The 21,036-nt window shown below is 44.8% G+C and overlaps 1 protein-coding gene and 2 long non-coding RNA genes across 4 annotated transcripts in view; 1 reads left to right on the top strand and 2 right to left on the bottom strand.

The window, feature by feature from the left end:
• The window catches only part of Chd9 (chromodomain helicase DNA binding protein 9), a 209,112-nt gene that overhangs the window by 34,840 nt on the left and 153,236 nt on the right, over positions 1-21,036 (top strand). Inside the window, exon 1 of one of the 2 annotated variants that reach the window (XM_060392236.1) lies at positions 5,599-6,579. The exons of the other annotated variant lie outside the window; for it this stretch is intronic. The gene's annotated coding sequence lies outside the window, so the exon portion shown is untranslated. Of the gene's footprint in view, positions 1-5,598; positions 6,580-21,036 lie in introns of those variants that run through there. 2 annotated transcript variants of the gene reach the window in all.
• On the bottom strand, positions 3,887-7,803 carry LOC132656843 (uncharacterized). Its single transcript, XR_009594605.1, has 2 exons — positions 7,572-7,803; positions 3,887-7,226 (listed from the first exon to the last, which is right to left on the bottom strand). It is a non-coding gene; the product is annotated as an uncharacterized LOC132656843 (long non-coding RNA).
• Positions 9,414-20,671, bottom strand: LOC132656842 (uncharacterized). The gene is made up of 3 exons (XR_009594604.1): positions 20,471-20,671; positions 12,567-12,691; positions 9,414-9,972 (listed from the first exon to the last, which is right to left on the bottom strand). It is a non-coding gene; the product is annotated as an uncharacterized LOC132656842 (long non-coding RNA).

Here is a 21,036-nt window from a genome sequence, read left to right as displayed (position 1 = left end):
TGGAGCAAATCAGTGTGGGGGTGAGGGAGCTTAGGAGTCTGGCCGACAGTGTGTTTCAGGATGGTTTGCTGAGCTCTATGCAGTCATTTCTGCCCCTCCATTCTCCCTCCTGCTGCTCTCCCTTTCCTCACTTGACTTCTTCCCGCCCTCCCTTATTTCCTTTTTGCACACCTCTCTCTCTCTCTCTCTCTCTCTCTGCTAAATGGAGATTGCATCCCTCTTTCCTTTTCTCGTAATATCCAAGCCGCTAGACCATCCCTTGAGAGCCCTTCACCCAGCTAAGAGAGCAGCGATTCCTCTTTCAAATTGAGTCTGTCCCCTGACTCATTCATTAAAATGCATAGGGCATGTGAGCAAACTGCATAATGATTCTCTGCTGAGGAAGGCTGGGAGGCAGGCAGTGCTGCCAACTGCCAAGGCAAATACTTGCCCCCAGCTGCGAATCAGGCTCATTGGCTGTCATGGCCTGGGAAGGTTGGGAGCTGCCGTTCGTCTCCAGTAAACCAGCCAAGCTCTTGAGAGCTGCAGCCTGGCTCAGGCTGTAGTCTTGGAAGCTGTGTGGCTGAAGAGAGTCCAGCCTGTGACCTTTCCTCAACCTTCCTCCACCCCTGCTTCACTCACTTTTTCATTCATTCATTATTTTAGAGAAACAGGGTCTTGTTTTATAGCATAAGCTGGTCTTGAAATGAAGATCCTCCCGTCTCATCTCTTGAATGCTGGGATTACTTACATATTTTTAAGATATTTACTTCTTTCAGTTATGTGCATTCTTGTCTGTGTGGGGTTATGTGTGTGGGTGCAGGTGCTCACAGAGAGGTCAGTTTGATTCCCTGGAGCCAAAGTCACTGGTGGTTATGAGCCACACAACGTGGATGCTGGGAACCAAACAGGGGTGACCAAAGGCGGTAGTGAACATTTTTAACCATTGAGCCGTTTCTCCAGGCCCTTAAGTATATATTTCAATAATATAAGTAATCTGCAGTGCATTATTTTTATTGCTGTTTGCGTACTAATAAGACCAGGACTTCTTTTATTTTAAATTTTATGTATATTCATGCACATATGTGTGTGCACCAAGTACATGCAGGGACCTAGGAGGCCAGAAGGTGTTGGATCTCCTGGGAATGGAGTTACAGAAAGGTGTGAGATGCCATGTGGGTCCTGTACCCAGACCCTCTGAAAGAGCAGCCAGTACTCTTAACCCCTCGAGTCATCTCTCCAGCCCGAGAGAGCATATTCTTACCATAAAAAGACAAGCATAAGGAGGGCTGGCAAGATTTCTTAGCAGGTAAAGATGCTTGCTGCCAAGGCTTGCAGCATGATTTTCAATCCCAGAACATACATAATGGAAGTAAAAAATCAACTCCCACAAGCTGGCCTGTGACCTCACACAGGTGCACACATAAACCCTCAGTCATGTACATGTATGTATCTATGTATGTATGTATGTATACATGTATGTACAGACACAGTTCTCAGCAAAACAGTCAGCATTCATTTGGATATCTCCTCAGCTCTCTTCCACACAGTCCCGGTACCTACCAGGTATACCCCACACCTACCTGCCGAGGCACTCTTCCCCCTCATACACACTGTGAACCTCACTCTTTGAAAAGAGCCCCACTGGTTTTTTTAGAAAGCAAACAGGCCAGCCAGATTGCTTCTGCACACAGACTGAAATTGGCTTCCCAAGGGCTGTGCCTTTTAACCCTGTAGACTTAGTATGAGGAGAATACCAAAATCCAGTGCTTCTTGTGGCTGCCTTGGGCACCAGCCCCACATGTGTTCCACTTTTAGGTTCTGAACCTATGAATTTGCCAATTCATAAAAGGTGGGTAATAACTCTTTCTTTGCTTGGCTATGTGACCTTGGAAAAAAAAAATCACTGACTTCTCTGAACTGCAGAATGGGACTAATAGCCATAGTATTTCCTTCATTGAGTTGTGGTCAAGTTCAATTGGGATTAGCCACATAGGGCCTAGTAAAAGTCTTTGGCAAGATGCAGTTAAAGTTAATATCATCATCCTTTTTTTGTTTTGCTTGTTTTGTTTTTGTTTTCTTGAAACAGGGCTTCTCTGTGTAGCCTTGGCTGTCCTGGACTCATTTGTAGACCAGGCTAGCCTCAAATTCACAGAGATCTGCTTCTGCCTCCTCAAGTGGTCAGATTACAAGCGTGTACCACATCACCCAGCATCATACCCATCTTATTGAGTACCCATTCTGTTCCAGGCACTGTCCTTTGTTTAGGGTGTGAAGCAATGAAGGAGTTAGATGAGAGCTTCAAAGGTCTTCTGTTCTAGTACAGGTATATTGCACCTTTGGCTTTTATCTGTCTGTCTATCTATCTATGTATCTATGGTTTTTTGATAAGGTTTTCTTTGTGTATAGTTCTGGCTGTCCTGGAACAAGCTGGCCTTGAACTCACAGAGATCTGCCTACCTCGGCCTCCCAAGTGCTGGGACTAAAGGCATGCGCCACCATGCTAGGTATGCCTTTGGCTTTAATAAATCTTGTTTTGTAGTTGTTGTTTTGTTTGTTTTCCATTGTGCCACATGGTTCTCGTTAATGCCTTTTACTTAAGCAAAGGCTGTTGCTGTACAAATAGAAAGTAGAGGTTTTCACACTTGAGCTAATGGAAGCAGCTAGTCGCTGACCAGGGGTCTTCCTGGCTTCAGTACTCTCAAGACAGTCACTGATAATTGTTTGGGGATGCAGAAGAGCAGTACAAAAGCAGCTCTCAGAGCCATGCGAACCAGACTCAAAGACTCAGCAGATTCAAAGGACTGTCTTTCTGTCAGAGTCCCACCTCATTCTGCCCATGAAGCCTGTCCATCAGCAAGAACTGTGGCTAACTTTGTGGGTTTGGAGGAATCTTTCTTGAAAAGAGAGAAAGAACCAGGGGGCAGTGTCATGACAACAGACAGCTGGCTCCCTGAGAACTCTGCCCCCTGGGGTGACCAGAGCAGGAGAGAAACTGCCTTGGCTCTGCAACCACTGCCTGATCTCTCACGGCTCTAGTTGGAGGCAGCTCCACTGTCCACACTGGCATCACCCTAAGGCAGTGTCCGAAGGACAGGGCTGGCGCTAGCTGAGTATACCACTCAGAGGAAATGCAAGTCCTGCACAGGGGAAGTGGCCGGGGCAAATCTGGCAAAGGTCAGGGTTAGATGGCAAAGGCTGGGATCAGATGCTATTAAGGGCCAAGCACTGTAAAGAGACGAGTGTCCTGAACATGGCCAGGCCAAGGGTTTCCTGACTCCATCATACTAAAACTCACCCCACTCCCAAGTGACAATTTGGAGGCTGTACAGCATCATGTAGTTGATGAAGGGCCAGGGGCTTCCCCACCTCTGACGTCAAGTTTACCCAGTTCTCCTGGGCACATCCTTTGACCCCTTTTTACTCTTTTTCCGCACCTCTCTTGGACCTTCAAGCCAATCCCAAGAGTAAAGTGTTCTTTTTTTTCCTATTTCTTTTCTTTCTTTTTTCTATTTTTAAAAAACATTTATTTATTTATTTTGTATGCCATGTTTTGTCTGCATGTATACCTGCATCCCAGAAGAAGGCACTAGATCTCACTCTAGATGGTTGTGAGCCACCATGTGGTTGCTGGGAATTGAACTCAGGATCTCTGGAAGAGCAGCCAGTGCTCTTAACCTCTGAGCCATCTATCTCTTCAGCCCTCCTACTTCTTTTATATTAAACCCAATCGTATGGGGTTTCCATTATCTCTGACTCTGACTCCATTTTTGGTTGTCAATTTATATCTGATCATTTGGATTTGCCTATGTTTATTTATGAATCTGCTGAGCCCACTGCAGGCCCTTCCCCCCAATCATACTCCCTCTCCTTCATCTTCCTTTTCCTATCCATCCTGAATCTTGGGTTTGCTTTTATTCTTTTGTTTTTATTTCATACATTTTTCTAAACGAAATACTGTTTTGGGTTTCCCCCCCCTCTCTTAGAAGAATACCCCATTACATGTAGCTTTCTGGAATGCATGCTTCCCTTATACTGCTAGGCTGGTAGAATTCATGCATGCTGTTGTGTAGAGTCGTGTTCCATTTGTTTCTGCTGTTCCGTTGTAGTTCCTCTTATGTTCCATGCATAGTTATTCTCCCACCAATGGACAGCTGCATCACCAGCTTTCCATTACGATGAATGAGTTGATCTGGGATTTTTATACAGGTCTCTTGGAAAAACAGTATGAATTTAACCAATTTACAATTCAGATAGCAATGACCTTGTTGATTTGTATCCTTTCATTGCTTGGTACTCTTCCCAATAGGAAGGGTACTAAAAGGTAAGTCGATGTGTTCACGTTGTGTTTACTGACTGTCGGAATAAGATTTGCAGCCGTTGGTGGTTCACTGGGGACCTTGAGAATTGAATGAAGCACAATATGCCTGTGAGGTCTCTCCCAGTTGGCACCGCATCATTCTCTCATTTAAGCTGACTCTGTATTATCTACTATAGTGGCTGGTAGCTCTTCATTATCTCCGTGAAAACAAAAATAACACAATAATTATGGATAACACTTATTCCGTTTACTAAGTGCCAGGTGCTATGTTAAATAACCCCTCTTCTCTTATTATTATATCACTCATCCACTCATAAGCCCTAGAAGGTAGGTTGCATTTAACTCCCCATTTTATAGATAGGGGTGAAAGTACAGAATCTTTTCCAGAATCACAAAAGCAGTAAATGATAAAGCCAGGCTCTGTACTTGACACTGAAGTTCTTAACAATTGTAGGACAGGTGCCAAATAAGTTCTTTTTCAACGGTTTAAGCTTTTTGTTTTTAAAAGAGTTATTTATTATTTATACAATATTCTGCCTGTATACCAGATCTTACTATAGATGGTTATGAGCCACCATGTGGTTGCTGGGAATTGAACTCAGGACCTTTGGAAGAACAGCAAGTATTCTTAACCTCTGAGCCATCAGTCCAGCCCAGGTTTTTGTTGTTGTTGTTGTTGTGTTGTGTTTTGTTTTTTTTAATTTATTTGGGGACAGGGTTTTACAATGTAGCCATGGCTAACCTACAACTATGTAAACCAGGCTGGCTTCAAAGTTAAGGGAGATTTGCCTGCCTCTCTCTTCTTAGTGCTGGTATTAAAGACAAGCACCTCTATGTCCAACTATATCTGTGTGTGTGTGTGTGTGTGTGTGTGTGTGTGTGTGTGTGTGTACATGTGAAGGCAAGAAGAAGGCATCAAATCCCCTGCAGCTGGATAGAGGTGGGCTCTGGGAATTGAACTCAAGTTCTCTGCAAGAGCAGCCCCACCCCCACCCCCTGAGTAAATTCTTCAATGAAGTTTCTTCTGTCTGTAACCATAGGAAGGGCCAAATGCCTTTGGCTCTTTTGTTTTTTGTTTTTGTTTTTTTGTTTTGTTTTAACTCATGTTCCCACATTTTGCTTTATAAGCTTAAAGGAATTTTAATATTTCAAATATAACTCATTTAAGTCATAATTAGTTGTAATTTCTCAGTAATCACATAAAGATTTGAGAACTCACTGTGAGATAGACCTAACCTACAGATTGTTCTCAAATGTCAAGAGGTGTTCACAAATTCCTTCTTTATAAGATTCTTATTGTATCTATTACTGATCTGTCCTATCTTGTTGACTTAGCACTCATTGTATTCATGATGCCCACCACATAGGCCATCCCCCCCAAAAAAAATGTGGGATAACTGAAATGCAAGAATGAATGAATGAATGAGAAACTGAGAAGTTTGTGAAGACTGACTTTAGTATTCTGATTTTGTGCTTTTAAAATTTTTTTCAGCCAACTAGTTTTTCATACTTCAAACATTTCTTTAGCTTGATCAAGAAGCTAAGAAGCCTGATATGTTGTATCTATTGGGTCTAAAAGATAAAACAGCCATAACCTGGACACCCAAAGCAATGTTTTACTGTCTTTTCCATTATCTCTTATAAAGCAATGAGTGGCCTGTCTCATCAACTATACACGCTGGCAAAGAAGCAGAATGTCTTTGTTTTCTAAACAAAACAACAACAACAAACTTTTGGCAGTTCACTTATAGCTGGCTGTATCAGCCTTGGGTATCTCAGCCCAAGGCACCTATTACAAAGGCAAAACATCTGATATTTGTGTAACAGGTCCTTAACCCCTGGCAGTTCTGCTTATTACCAAAGGGGTGGTGGTTCATAGATAGATGCACAACTCAGGAACTTCCCTCCCAGTGAAAGAGCGTCTGTGGCTCAGTTCTCAGAGCTGGGCCAAACAGTAATTATAGCTTTCCTCTGTGGTGTGCAGGGCAGGAGGCTGATTTAATAAAGGAAGGCTGCTGGCTGTCTCCAGCCTGGCTGTGTGTGACTCATGGAACCCGGGAGTCCCGGCAGAGCTACCAGAGAGGGTGGTGAGCGGTTGGGGGTGGGAGGTGAGGGTGGCCAGCTCAGCTAGCCAGAGCCCCAAGAATGAGGAAACTCCCCGCTTGGCGAATAGGAACCAGCAGCTGGAGCCAGAGGAAGTGAGGCTGGGATAGAGCAAGCAGCTGCTGCTTCTCCCCGGAAAGAAGGCTCCTGCCATGTGGACATCTACAATAAAATGGGTTAGTGATTTTCATATTCAGTCGGGGTGGAGGGACACAATCAGATTGCCTCTGACAGGGGTGGCTGCCTCTGTGAGCTGTGCCAGTGGCCTTGGTTGCTCCTGAGATCTGGGTGGATGGAGTCTGGATTGATCCAGGATGTTAATTTGGTTTCTCACTTTGGCAGGGAGGTGGCTAATGAGGTGTTCACAGCCGCAGAGACAGTGGGAGGCGGGTGGTTTTTAGCTATTCGCAGGATGACAGCTGCTCAGGAGAGGATTTGGATGACACCTCAGAGAGGTCGCCACAGGTCATCTTATCCTTCCTTCGGTCTCCAGCAGCTTCTTCCTCCTCTGCTGACAGTCAGCCAGACAGGCAACTTGACCTCCTCTTTCTCCTGCAGGCCCAGCCGGCAGGGAGATTCCAATGCCGCCCCTCCCTCTCCATCCTTCCCGCTGAGTCACCACACCTCCGGGTCAGGTGATCCTCTCCTGGGCCCTTCCGAGAGCACCTTGACCTATATTCCGAACTCCGTGACAGTAGGTTGTAATTGTCCCGAGACAAGGCCCGCCAGGCAGCGGGCATGGTGCCCTGGCAGCCTGGGCTGCAGACAGGCGCCCCGGGCAGCGGGAGGGGCGCTCCCTCCCCGGGAGCCAGCAGCGAGAGGCCTGGAAATGGAAAGTTAAGAGGCTGGAGGCTGTGTGCTGTGTGCGGGCTGGTGGCCGAGGAGGGTGGTGGCAAGCTGAGTCAGCTGGGAAAGCCGACAGACAGCCACTGGGAACTGCAGGCTTCCTCCCTCCCCCCTCTGAACGCTGCCAGCTCAAGGCCTGTGGGGGTAAATTGGTGCCGGACAGATGCCATTGTGGCTGGTGACATTACCGCCCACCCAAAGGGAAGAAGTGAGGAATGATGCAAATAATGGGATAAACCTTGATGACTCATCTGGTCAGTCAGCCCAGGGAAACTGCCCCCCTCCCCCCCCCCCCCGAACAAGTTCTCATCCCCACACTTACCCACAGAATGGCCTCTACTTATCTTGTGTATGGGTTCTTTGTGCTGGCCTGTGCAGTCTTTGTGTCCTCTGAATGGGAGGGTGATGGGGGCGCTGTGGGAAAAGGGACTAAGAGAGAAGCGTTCAGAGTCAAACTTGAAGCCCCATCCCTGGGCATAATGCCTGCAAAAGGTAACTGCTGGCCAAAGATCACAGTCCCCTTTGAACTGGGAAAAGCTCTGAATTCAGAGGCCTTCTTTAGGACCTCCCTTTGCAGGCAGCAGTACTGTGACCTTGCAAAGTTAAGTCCTTCTGGGTGTCCTTCTCCGTCAGTCTGGTGGGGATTTTGGTAGACCGCTTCCACTGAATCATGGTGTCTACATTAGGTCAGATGATTCAGGGAAGGTTTCTTCATTCTGTACAATGATGCATGCCTGAGCCAGCACTTGGTGGTGCAGGCCTGGAATCTCAGGTGGTTGGAAGGCCAAGGCAGGGTGATCAAAAACTTCAAAGCCAGCCAGGGCAACTTAGTGAGGCCCTGTTTCATATTAAAGGTTAAAATAAATAATACATAAATAAAATGAAGAAGAGATGGCTCGGAAGCTAAGCATTATTCCAGAGGACCCAGATTCGAGTCCCAGCACGCATATGTTGTTCACATCACAACTATCTATGTTACTCCATTTCCAAAGGGCCCTCTTCAGGCCTCCAGGGGCACCAGGTATATGCACGGGGCATAGACATACATGTAGGTAAAAGCCTAAATAGAAACCAACAACAATAAAGAAGTTATTATTATTATTATTATTATTTTAAAGAGCTAAGATGCAGGTGTGGTGGCTTGCCCCTGTAACCCCAGTACTTGGGAATTAAAGTCAGCGGGATTAAAAGTTCATAGTAATTCTCAGCTCTACAGAGAATCTGAGGGCAGCCTCAGCTGCGTGAAACTGTCTCAGGAAGGGGTTGATGGGGTGAGAACAAGAGGAGATGGTATCACCTCTGACTTTAGGGTCATCTACCACCTTATCAGGCAGACAGCCCCACAGGTTAGTCATACTTTGTTTTATCCCCTTAGATAAGAAAAGCTGCATGTTTATCATGGTTTAGGTAAAACTCTGCAGATAAGGCACAGTTCTTCATTTTGTTTTTGTTTGCTTTCCCCTCCAAGGCACAAAGCCAAGGTCTCACCATTGTTAGGGGAGCTTTCTACCCCTTAGCCCAAGCTCAGTTTTCATTTATTTTTATACAAGTTTTCGTGGCGCTCAGGCAGGGCTTGAACTCACTGTGAGGGTGACCTTGCACTTCTGTTCCTCCTACCTCCTCTTCTCCAGTGCTGGGATTACAAGCCTGCAGCACAATACCTGGTCTCTGCCATGTTCAGAATCACCCCCAGGGTTTCTTACATGCTAAGCCAGCATGCTCAGCAACTAAGCTCTATGCCCAACCTCCAGCTTCTTTTAAGATGTATTCATTTTTCTTTTGATGTGTGAGTGTGCCTGAGGAGGTCAGAAGAAGGTAGCAATCCCCTGGAACTTAAGCCCTGGTCCTCTTCAAAAGCAGCAAGGACTCTTAGCCACAGAGACATCTGTCCATTTTTAAGCATGTCTCAAATGCAGTGGATGTTTGACAGTAAGTGCTAGTTACCTGGATTGAAAGCATGAAGGAAGAAGTCAGGCAGCACATCAGAACACTGTGTCTAAAGCTCAAAGCTCGGGGCCCTTTAGCTGCATGTCTTCTTTCTAAGGTCACAGGCTGGTTTTGGATTTGTTTAAAAAAATTACTGGGCCGGTCAGATAGCTCAGTGTCTTCTTAAAGAGTTAGGATTCTACTGCTGTGATAAATAAAATGCCATAACCGAAAGCAGTTTGGGAAGGGAAAGGGTTTATTTTATCTTTTTCTTTGTTTGCGTGTTTTTCAAGACAAGGTGTGCGAAACCTTGTCATTCACAGAGATCCGACTTGCCTCTGCCTCCCAAGTGCTGGGATCAGAGGTGCGCGCCGCCACTGCACAGCTGGATTGTTTCATTTTACACTTCCACAACACAGCCAGTCCATCACAGAAGGCAGTCAGGGCAGTTCTCCAAGGCAGGAACCGTGAGGCAGGAGCTGAAGCAGAGGCCGTGGAAGAGTGCTGCTAACTGTTTTGTTTTGCTCCTGGCTGCTTATCATTCAGCCTGCTTTCTTATAGTGTCCAAGACCATCAGCCCAGGCCTGTGAAACGCGCCCTCCCACATCAATCATCAATCAGGAAAAGCCCCATAGACTTGTCCACAAGCCAATCTGTCAGGGTCATTTTTTCAGATGAGGTTTTTTTTTTTTTTTTTCTTTCCAAATGACTGTAGCTTGTGTCAAGTTGACATAAAAACTACGCACTCCAGTGTCTGTAGTGGCTTGCTGCCAAGGTTGACGACCTGAGTTAGATACCTGGGACATAGATGGGAGAAGAAGAAAAATGACTCCCAAAAGTAGTCCTCTGGCCTTCACCCCTACCACATACACAAAGTAAATAAGTTAATTTAAAAATTAAATGAAAAATTCCCGGGGGATGCAAAGGCCTTATACAGACTAGGTAAGTAAGCAGCTACTATCTCTGGGCTACAACCCCAAAGTTGTTTGGTTGGTTTTGAACATAGGATCTTGCCCATATAACTCTGGATGCTGATACTCACTATGACACCCAGTTGGCTCATCTTTCCAGGTCCTGAGATTATAGGTATGTGTCAGCAAACTCAGCTCTAAGCCCTACCTGTTATATAATTCTTTTTTTCCTTTCCTAAAGCCAGTCCCCAGTCTATCTGTCATACTCCACCATGACACCCTTGTATTGTTTAAGATTCACAGACAGCAATGCAAATGCTAGTGGCTTAGGGGACATGGCATTTTCTTATTGACGCCATCCTGCCTTCCAGATGTGACATTTGCAGAAAGATCCATGTGTAGGCCAGACAAGGACAATATTACAAAGAATGAAAGCTTGGAGCTGGTGAGGTTCAGGAATATGAGGCATTATTGGGCTAATGCCAGTGGGCTTCTAGGGTGTACTCTGACACTATAGGGCTGTGTAGTTTCTAGAAGGTCTAGATCTGGCTGACGTTGGCTGCACAGTATGGAGAAGCCATGGTCTTTAGTCTGGAGCTGTCACTTATTCTGGCTGGCCTTCACTGAAGCCTTTTGGTATCACCTTTTACATCTTTCTTGTTCAGCCTCCACATGCTGTGTAAACTCAGAGCCACAGTAGCTGCCTCCCTAGATCTTCATTTAACTTATTTAAGTCTTAGTTTGTCTGCATTTAGGATAAGTGGTAGATGATTTTAGGCCTGTGTCTTAAGTTTCACGAAGGAAGGGACCAACCCTGTTCCCCAGTGGGCTTCCATTTTTGAGTGCCGTGTCTCAGATGATGTTGATAACAATTGCCATTATTTCCTTTATTATTATATTTTGTTTTGTTTTTAGAAAGGGTCTCCACCTTGTGCTACCATCCTTGAATTCCATATTTTAGATCAGGCTAGCCTTAAACTCACAGAGATCCTCCTGACTCTGCCTCCTGATGAGTACAAGGATTAAAGGCATGCACCACTACATCTGGTTCAAGAGTTTCATTTTAAAACAGTTTATTTTTTGTTTTTATTTTGTTTTCTCAAGACAGGGTTTCTCTATGCAGTTCTGGAACTTGCTCTGTAGACCAGGCTGGCCTCAAACTGGAAGAGATCCAACTGCCTCTGCCTCCCCACTGCTGGAATTAAATGCAAGTGCCACCACACCTGGCTTAAAAACAGTTTCTGTTGTTTGAACCCCTGTCTCACTGCTTAAGCCTATCTTGGTCTTTACCTTTGGTCTTCTTAGCAAAGAGCAGCTGGGATCGCAGGTGTGCATTACCACATGTGACATTAAAACAGTTCCATGGAAAACTGGGCAGTGGTTCATGCTGGTAAACCCAGCATTTGGAAACTGAGGCAGGAGAATCACAAATCCGATGCCAGTGTGGGCAACCCAGCATGGAAAGAAGGAAAAGAAGAGCAGACAGATCGGAGGGAGTGATGAGTGAGCATGCCAGTGAAGCACCCTCATTGAAAGCAGGATGACGCACGGCCTGGGGAAGGGGAATGTCTGCTTGTGAGGTCGCTCTGTGCACAGCACTTTGTTCAGCTCTCTCTACTTAATTCTCAAAGCATTGTAGCCAGTGTTAACTCCATATTTTCAGTCAGACAACTAAGGGCTAGGGGACCTGCTAAGTTATCCAGCAGATGAGGAGAGAGTTCTGATCTGTTTGATCCTAATGAGTGTATTTGCACTTTTGATCACAGTTATCAAAAGATATTTTGCATAGCATATGGTGGTTCATGGCTGTAGCCATAGCATTTGGGAGGCTAACATAGGATGATTGTCGCAAGTTTGAGTGCAGCCTGGCCTATGTGGTGAGACCTTCTCTTAAAATAATAACAATAAACAGACAAATAAATAAATATGGGGACATGGCTCAATTGGCAAAGTTCTTGACCTCTGCTCATAACACTAGCACAATGTATAAGCCTGGTGGAGGATCACAGGCCTGCAGTCCCCGAGCTAGGAAAGGAGAGAATTAGGATTGGTGGATCCGCTGGGCAGCCAGACTAGCTGAATTAGCAAGCTTCAGGTTCAGTGAGAGGCCATACTTCAAAAACTGAGGCGGAAGGCAACTGGAGAAAACACAGGGTATCGACCTATGGCCTTCACACATATGTCCATACAAAAACAACAACAACAACAAAAAAAAAACAATTAAAAAAATATTTTTTCCCTCCGGATGGTATAATCAGAACTTGCACTGTAGGCATGACATACGTGTTTCATGATGGCAAGCTAAGAAGGAAGTCATGCCTGATATTGGCTCTCAGACCAAAATAAGGACACTTCTGAATTGAGCCGTCCCCTTCAGTAGTCTGTATACCAGAGCAGCAGTCCATCATGAAATGAAAGGCTTTTTGAAAGTTTGTGTTTATTCATTTGCTTTGTTCTGTTTGAGAGCCAGTCTTACTGACCTGGAATCTGTGATCCTCTTGCTTCTCCCTTCTGAGGACTGAGATGACAGGAGTGAGCCCTGCTACAAGTAAAACCTCTGGAAAGTTCTCTGGAGAAGGTGAATGAATTCCCTCCTCTACATCACCTAAATGAAGAAGAACATCATTAATTTTGAGATATTCAATTTAATTTTTAAATATCCAATCCTGGGAAAGAAGTTAGGGCCTTGTCGGGCAAGTGCCCTATTACTAAGCTTCATGCCCCCAGCTCTGAGGGCTCTTTTTTTTTTTTAACACATGAATGCGAGCACACATATGAACACACACCACATCCTTGTGGAGATCATGAAAGTTGGTGGTGGTTTTTTGTTTCAGCTTATTCTTACCTTTGTATCACATTATATTCTGCAGCGGCACTGGCTCATAAACTTTAGGCAACACTCCTGTCTCTTCCCATCTGGATGTTAAGGGCTGGAATTACCAAAGTGTGCTGCTGGATCCGCTTGGTTTGTTTCCTCCCCATGTGTTTCCAGGGATTGAGCTCAAGTCTGTAAGGTTTGCATGACAAGCACTCATCTGCTCCGTCAAATTGCTAGTCCAGCCCTTGGATTTTTGAGCTAGGTCCTAGGATGTAGCCCAGGATGGTCTTTAAGCCCTCAAGCCTCTTGTGTTACCCTCCTGAATGAAGGGGTTATAAGTGTATACACCACTGTGACTGACTTATTTCATACAATTTTCTCTTTAAAGAATTAAGCTTTCAAGCCAGGAGTGGTGGTGTAACGCTTTAATCCTAGATGGACCTCTATGATTTCAAGGTCACATTTTATTTTAAATAAAATAAAAATTAAGTTTCCTTTCTTTTGAATAGGAATTATATTTGCTTGCCTTAAAATTTGAAAGGATGACAGGAAGGCATCACCTCAGCCCTATTCCAATTATCTAGTGGTATTTTCTACTAGCAGGCTATCATTTGTTGGTGTTGTTTTACATTTTTAAAATTCAATTAAAATGTCGTTCACCTTCTTTGTGGCGGCGGGCGAGGGTGGAGAGGGTCTAGAATGATGGCTCGGTGCTTAAGAACACCTGCTGCTTTTCCAGAGGACTGAGTTCAGTTGCCAGCACCCACATGGTAGCTCGCAATGGTCAGCATCTCTAGTCCTAGGGGATCTGGCCTTTCTGCTGTATTCTCCTGTATTCACGAGCTCATACGTACACTCAGGCACACACATACATGCTAAAAATTAAAATAAGTATTTAAAAAGAGAAAATACAACTGGGTGTGTAATTCTGCATGCCTTTGATCCCAGTACTCAGGAGGCAGGCGGATCTCTAGGAGTTTCAGGTCAGCCTTGTCTACACAGATAGTTCTAGGACAGCCGAGGCTACGTACTGAGTTCCTGTCTAGAAAAAGGGGGGGGGGAGCTACATATTTATTTATTTATTGTGTGTGTATTATATGAACGTATAGGTGTAGTAGATACTTGCTCTCATGGAGGCTAAAGGAGGACATCAGGTGTCTTGCTTTATCACTCTATTCCCTTGAGGCAGTGTCTCTCTCCCTGAATCTGAGGCGCTCTCTCTCTTTCTCTGGCTAGGCTGCTGGTTGGTCAGCAAGCTCCCAGGAACAGCAGCTTCCATCCCACAGCACTCGGATTACAAATGTGTATGTCCATACCTTGCTCTTTTATGCGGGTGCTGAGGATTCCAACTAGGTCCTCTTATTTGCACAGCATTCATTCTTTTCCTTTGCACTGTTTCTAAGATCCAGAAAAATATGTATTCTTAATTTGTGCCCCTTGCCCTTCTCTGTTCTTTTGCAAACTTGATTTTCTTACTTGAAACCCATTCTGTGTTTCTTATTTCATTTAATGATTTTGTTGTATTCTGTTTGAGTATTCCACAGTTAGGTTAAATGGTTCCCTAAGGAAGTAGTTAGCATGTTTCCCAGCCTTAGCTGATACTTACACTGTTAGGAAACCTTGTGTGATTGTGTTTCTGTAGGGTAGTTTGCAAGTTTTGGTTGTATTTTGCTTTATTTTATTTTATTTTTATTTTTTGTTTGTTTGTTTGAGACAGAGTCTCTTTCTATAGTCCTGGCTGTCCTGGAACTCAATATGTGTACAGACTGGCCTTGAACTCAAATGATCTGTCTGCCTCTGCCTTCTGAGTGCTAACATAAAAGGTGTGTATCACCAGGCTAGGCTGCTTTGTTCTATCATGTGTCTGTCTGTCTATCATCTATCTATCTCTCTATCTATCCCTCTATCTATCCCTCTATCTATCTATCTATCTATCTATCTATCTATCTATCTATCTATCTAAAATCTCATAGTACAAATTGGCCCAGAACATGCTCTGTATCCCAAGCTAGTCTCAAATTTTCAATCCTCCTGTATCAGCTCACAGTTGCTGGGATTCCAGGCATGGTCCACTGCAACAGGATTAGTTTGCAACTTTTAAAGGACTGGATGTGAGTGTCTGCTAAAAGTCTGTGTCTAAAAGAACTGGGGGTCTCCCTCAATATCTGGCAAAAGGCACCTTAGGTAGTTCAGTGCCTGCCATCTGTGAAAGAGGGAACTGCTTAGACTACCCGAGGCCTGAAGCAACAACAACAGAACCCAAAAAACTAGGCGGGAGTTTGCATAACTGCAAGTATTTCAAAGAAAGGTCGGTCATCTCTTGTCTTCTAACTTCTTTTGCTGTACTGGGCTCTGTGTTTTAAGCTTCAGCCGGCAGTGTCTGTCTCTGGTCTGAGCAGTGATCAGAGCTGTACTGAAGTTTTCTCTGTGCTGAAGTGGTCTTACTGTTCCTTACTGTCCACATTTGTCACACATTTATCCATACTGGCTTGGGGATTCTTCAGTCGCTCGTATCTAGCTCATATCTATCTGACCTTTGTGCAATGCCGGCTCAGGACACTGGAACCAGAGGTTCTGGCTTTATGAGCTTTGTTCCTAGGAGATGAACCAAAGCTCTTCAAGTGTGACTTTGAGGATCTCAAGCATAGTAAAAAAAAAAAAAAAAAAAATTAAAAAGGCATAAACAGCAACAAAATACTGGGGTGGTCAGCCGTTGCCTAAGAGATGGCTGGGGCGCTGTTTTAAGTTTAGGAACGTCCTCTGCAGCGGCTGTTAGGTTAGGTCTCAGTTTTGAGATAGGATCTCACTCCAAAGCTGACCTCATCCATATTTGTTCAAGGAAAGAAGAAGAAGAAGAAGAAAAAAAGGACCACAGTCTAGGTAAAAGATGCCTCTGATGAGAATACCAGCTACAGCGCATGTGTGGGGTACCATCCTTCAACCCCGGGGCTGGAGAAATAGTACAGGGTCTGGAGAAGGAAGGGAGGGAGGAGGAGAGCACCCTTCACTATCTCGCATCTCTTCTAGACTCGCAGAAAGAAAGAGGAAGAAGGGCGATTTTCAGGGCGCTGATCTCTGCCAAATTGGTTCTATGCTCTGCTTCTGTGTCATTATTTTTAGCCAAGGGGTTATTTTGGAGGAGCTAGGAGCAGTTGTGGTGGAGGAGTAAAAAGCTAAACCAAGATGTCCTCAGCAGGAGCCTAGTGTTGGCTCTATAAACTAACTGCCCCTTTGGTTTTGTTTGTTTGTTTTTTGTTTTGTTTTGTTGTGTTTTTTGAGACAGGGTTTCTTTGTGGAGCTCCGGCTGGCCTGGAACTTGCACTGTAGACCAGGCTGGCCTCAGACTTGGAGATCTACCTGTCTCTGCCTCTCAAGTGCTGGGGTTAAAAGCATGTGCTACCATAGCCTAGCTGTATTTTTTTTTTAATTTTTATTTTTATGTGCATTTGTGTTTTGCCTGCATAAATGTCTGTGTGAGGGTGTCGGGTCCCCTGGAACTGGAGCTACAGACAGCTGTGAGCTGCCATGTGGGTGACGAGAACTGAACCCAAGTCCCTGGAGGAACAGTCAGTGTTTTTAATTGTTGAACCATCTCTCCAGCTCAGAGTTGTGTAAATTTATTGTGAAAGATATGTACACAGCTGGACCTAGTGATACAGACTTGTGATCCTAGCTATTTGGAAGGCTGAAGCAGGAGTTGGGAGCCTGAATGGGATAGGGCATGGTCCAGGCCAGCCTGTGCAATTTACTGAGATACTACCCGATAACTAAAGAAGTAGGAAGAGGTCTGTAGGGCCTCTTCATTTCATAGGGCTTATGAAATGGCTCAGTCGTAAAGGTGCTTGCTACCAAGCTTGACAACCTGAGTTCCATCTCAGGAACCCATGTGATGGAAAGACAAGAACCAGCTCCCCTAAGTTCTCCTCTGACCACCACTTACACCATTATAAGAAGGTCTGCACACCCACACCTCCCCCCAAAAAAATGAATGAATTAATTAATTAATGAATGAAAAATAAACGAATAAATGAAATGCAACAAACATGTACTTTGCCATCACCATTCAGAAACCGTACTGAAACTCTCAAAATAATGGTTGCCTAGTTACCTGGGCTTGGGTAAGACAAGTTCATTTGTTTAACAAACATTTACCGAGTATGTACTGTGAGTCTCGGTACTGTCACAGCACTGAGAATATGGCAATGAACAAATAGAAATGTTTATGCCCTGGGGCTTCTGGTCTAGAGAGAACATAAACAGCAACATTGAAAGGACAGTCCTGGAGTCCATCCTGTTCTCACCGCAGCGCCGAGAACGGTGTGCTACAGTACAGGAAACAGGCTGCTGGGTGGTTTGGTTTCAGTGGAGATCAAACACAGCAGCCTCAACAGGCTAGGTAAGGGTGCAGCCCTGAGCTAAACCCCGCCTCTCCGCTGTGCGGCTTTGTGATGCACTTTCAAGGAGGAGCTGGGCTTGTTGGGAACTGTGCTGTTCTCTATCAGTGGGGAGCAGTTCTGAGTCCTGAAGTCTGACGCGCTTATGGTAACAGCCTCAGAAAAGCAAACAGGATGGGAAGCCTAAAAGTTGCCCTCTTCCATTCCTCTTTCTTTTCCTTCCTTTTTGCTTGCTTTTGTTACTGTTGTTTGATTTGTTTTTAAGAGATGGCTTAGTAGTCAAAATCGCTGTCTGTTCAGGGCCTGGGTTCAATTCCCAGCATCCACGTGATGGCTAGCAGTCTTCTGTGATTCTGGTTCTAATGGATCTATCAGTTTTTTCTGCCCACTACAGGCCATGCACGCTCTTGGCGAGCAGACATACACACAGTTAAAACACCTGTATACATAAAAATAAGAATAACTATCCATGCTGGTCTAAACCTCACTATGTAACCAGGCTGGCTCTGAGATTGCTTATTTGGTTTGGTTTTTAGTTTTTTGTTTGTTTGTTTGTTTGATTTTCAGGGGAGGTGGGTCTCAAGTCAGGGTCTCACTAAGTAGCTCTGGCTGTCCTAGAACTCACTATGTGGGCCAGACTGGCCTGAAACTTACAGAGATCTGCCTGCCTCTGCTGTTATTAAAAACACATGCCACTACACCTGGCTTGGCTTTAAACTTGCGGTAATACTTCTGCCTCAGTTTTCCATGTGTTAGAGTTCCAGGCATGTGTTACCACCTTGAAGTTTTCTTCTCAACTGCTCAGGAAAACAGCGGTATGAGTGACAGTATTTCCTCCATTTCGGAGATTGAATGGTTCCCCTCTGCATCCTTGATTTATCTTTGTTCCTAAAAATTATGTCATCCAAAAGCTTCAGTGGCCATAAGCTTTAGACCATGACAAACATGTTCACAGGGAACAGACAAAAATGGACACAAGTGTAATGCGACCAAGGTAGGTGGGCTGTGACAACTGTAGAGTGTATAATTCTGCCTAGTTCCGAGGATGGCAATGAGAACGTTATAAGAGCTCAATGTTACTAGAGTTCTAGAAAATTACAAGTCTAAACTTTTAGGTAAAACATTCTGATTTTTTTAAATGTTGGCAGTTCATGCGTGCAGGTAAATTTATGATCTTTGATGTAGACAAATAATTTTTGCATAACAAGGGCCATAACTTAAAAAAAAAAAAAGGTGGGTAAGGGCCACACATGGTGGCACATGGCTCTCTCCAGTTGTGGCTCCTGGGAGGCAGCGGCAAGAGAGTCTTAAGCTTAGGGCCAGCCTGGGCTCCATAGAGAGACCCTACCTCACAAAACAAGGAAGATGAGTTGGGGGTGGGGGGATGGGGGGATGGGGGAGGCAGACATTGTATCAAGCTGATAGCTGGAGAATTCATCGGGAATTGACCCTCTGCCAAGGTTCTGTCTCCTCTGCTCAGTTCCCAGGTTATTTTGGAGAAAGTGGCAACATCTGAGTCATCCTGGTGGGGCGGGGAAGATGCGTCCCTGTGGGTAAACCCCTGCGCCCAGAGCTCTAGTTTCCCCTTCTGCAGAGCGGGCTGGACCCATGGGTTTTCAGTCTCTATCCTTCTAAACCCTCCACCTCTTCAGAGATGCCCTCCAGAGCTGGGGGATGGTGAGCCCCCCACCCCCCAGGCTTTCAGAGCCACAGCCTCAGCCTTTGTTCTGTTTTCTCTCTGGGTTTTTGCCTTTTCTGTCTTACATCTTGAACTTCTGCCAGAAGCTTAAAAATAAAAATCTGAAGAGTTTCCCTAAAGTCTGACAATCTGGATGCGATGCTCAGCTCCACTGTAAGCCATTATTAGCTTTTCTCCAGTTGTCTAGTGCGGCTTGTCTGCTGCCAGTTGTCACTAGTTCTGTCCCCAGGCACAAATGAACAAGTCACTATCAACTATTATAGGGAGAGCTGGGGGTGCAGCTCAGTGACAGAGCAAGGACAAAGCTGCTATGTATACCTGTCCATACATATGCATCACACACACCTATACACATACACCCACGCACAAACATACACGCACATAGAGGATTCTAGGATGATTCTGACACATTAGTCCACTAGATATTTTTAGACCTTTTTATTTTTTTAACAGTTTATTTATTTATTGGTTGGTTAGTTGGTTTTTTGAAAGAGGCCTTTGCTGTCCTGGACTTGCTTTGTAGAGTAGGCTGAACTTGAACTCCCGGAGATCTTGCCTGCCTCTGCCTCCTCAGTACTGGGATTAAAGACGTACACTGGGGCTGGAGAGGTGGCTCAGCGGTTAAGGGCACTGAATGCTCTTCCTTAGAGGACCTGGGTTCAAGTCCTAGCACCCACATGGCAGCTTACAACTGTCTGGTAACTCCAAGATCTGATACCTTCACAGGTGGGCATGTGGGCAGAATGCCAATGCACATAAGATAAAGATAAATAAATTATTTTTAAAAAGCATACGCTACCATGCCCAGCTTTTTTTTTTAACATTTTTTTATTGGCAAACAGATATGTTCTAGTGTTATATTCCTTATAAATAATGTAATAATATTTGCTACCGAAAAGCTTTCCTGGCTATCCGTGGGAGTGTGTCTGTAGCCCCTGTTACTGGAGAGGCTGGTACAGGACTTAAATCCAGGAGTTAGGGCCAGCTTGGGAAACAGCAAAACCCTGTCAAATCAAACAAACAAAGCCTGCCACCAAGAAAGGAGAAACAAACTCCTCGGCAACAGAGCCTTGCTGAGCCGTGCGGTTTGATAAAATACATGAAGGTCTTGAACCTCCAGTCACTCTGCTCAACTCCAATAAATCTGAATATAACGAATTCACTTTAAAGTGTTGTCATTAGGGTGCAGTGGCCCCCCACAACTCCTGCACTTAGGAGGCCCATAGCAGGAGCGACAGGAGTTCAAGGTTCACCTGGATTACACCTTTGAAAAAAAGAGCTGTAATTATTGATAGCAATATACGGTGACTATGTATAAGATTCAAAGTATGAACTGTGCAAAAAGGACATCTTTTTATGTTCGTTGTGATAATAGAGAAACTAAGGCTAGGTGAGGTGTAGGCTTGCCTGGACCACCAAGACTGATGCAACCTGTCAAGCATGTCCCCAGGCTCCCAATAAGGTTGCTGGTACCTTTGAGAACTCAGGCAGCGGGAGGACTCCTGTATAAAGCTGTCTTCAGATCCTCCAGCAAACTGTTTTCCACTTCAGCTTTCCAGAGCTTCTTAGCTGCTGAAAACGCCTTCAGTGGAAGTGGCTAACACACAGCTGTCATTGTTCGCTGCCCTAATCTTGACCGATCAGAGGACCCGAGGATCTGTGAATTTAAGCTGCCCTTTCCAATGACCTGGATTTCTTCAGTGGAAATGAACTTTGAATCAGGGGTGGAATCCATTGATTTTTCTAATGTTCCTGCTGACTTTCCCTGATGCAAAGAAACCTATTTTTCCACACCTAGTTTAAGGGGTTCAGGGTCCCTAGTGATGACTATATGTGGAAAAAAATGTGACACGATTATTGATTGCAGTACTTTTTTTTTAAGTTAGAACTTTGCTGGCCGCAGGGTTCCCATCTACCTTTCCTCAGCTGCTAATCTCCTAGGGTGGGGCAATAAAGTTAGCTCTCTAAATTATAACGTTCTATTCACTAATCTGCTAAACCCAGAGACAAGGGTCTAGAACTTAATATGGCTGGTCTGG

The sequence above is a fragment of the Meriones unguiculatus genome, chromosome 10 (assembly GCF_030254825.1).
Source record: "Meriones unguiculatus strain TT.TT164.6M chromosome 10, Bangor_MerUng_6.1, whole genome shotgun sequence".
Taxonomy (NCBI): domain Eukaryota; kingdom Metazoa; phylum Chordata; class Mammalia; order Rodentia; family Muridae; genus Meriones; species Meriones unguiculatus.
Note: the sequence above shows the minus strand (reverse complement) of the source record. Positions and strands in the feature narration are given on the sequence as shown.